Source organism: Haplochromis burtoni, unplaced genomic scaffold (assembly GCF_018398535.1).
Source record: "Haplochromis burtoni strain Fernald_Lab_line unplaced genomic scaffold, NCSU_Asbu1 Contig_983, whole genome shotgun sequence".
In the NCBI taxonomy this organism is placed as follows: domain Eukaryota; kingdom Metazoa; phylum Chordata; class Actinopteri; order Cichliformes; family Cichlidae; genus Haplochromis; species Haplochromis burtoni.
The window spans coordinates 58,889-59,829 of record NW_024583344.1 but is presented as its reverse complement, the minus strand read 5'-3'; positions in this window follow the sequence as shown (position 1 = coordinate 59,829).

The following is a 941-nucleotide window of genomic DNA, read 5'->3' as shown; positions in this document are numbered from 1 at the left end:
TCCTAATTTGCAAGATGGCAGCCTCCACAAGCAGGATATTTTGGCTTCATTTTTGCAAAATGGGAGGAGGCGGTGTCGCGTCGTCCATCTTTTATACAGTCATTGGTCGAAAGCATTGGAGCGGCTACAACCATTATCATCTGCAAATTATGCCTGGCGACAGTCATAGCAAGGAGATGAAGCACTTGTTGAAATATGGGGAAAGCCAAAAACTGCGCTTCCTCCACTTCCGTAACATTGATTCATTAATGTTGAATTCTCTCGCAGCTGTTCTATTCCCATGTTGTTGCAGTATATTAATAACTAACCTCGTATTGTGGATGAATAATCTCAGTTGTTCTCCTGACTGAAGTTTGGCCCCGTGTATAGCATCCTGCTATGCGATTGCATTTGTCCCTGACCACCAGAATCCCTCACGTTAACTTTTATCGAGTGGAAAAAAAGTTGGGTTCATCCTCCAGCTTCACTGTGCTAATGTTATGCTAACATAGCTGTGTCGCTAGCAATCACGTACACAACATTATATACAACTTCAGTAACCCTGACAAACGTCACTGCTGTTTAGTTTTCTGTCTTCATTTATGTTGGAAGTGATAACAGAGCTGTACGTTTTAATTTGTTTCCAAAACCCCGCAGTCAGGACATGCTATATTGTATTTAGATAGAAGCTAGCGAGCTAACTTCCTGCTAACTTCTAACTCCGTTAAATGTCATAAATTCCAGTTTTCATGGATGCCTGGATGTTAAACTCAATTGTTACACCTGGTAGAGCAGAACGCTGATCATTTTATTAAAGATGAAAGACTTTAGACAGTTTTTCAACTCTCAGTAATGCCATAGTGATCAGTTTGATATATGGATCCTGCAGCGGAGTTTAGGCCCAGACATGGCTAGTGACGTCAGACTTAACGACCGGATACTTTCTAATGTGACGTTGTTGG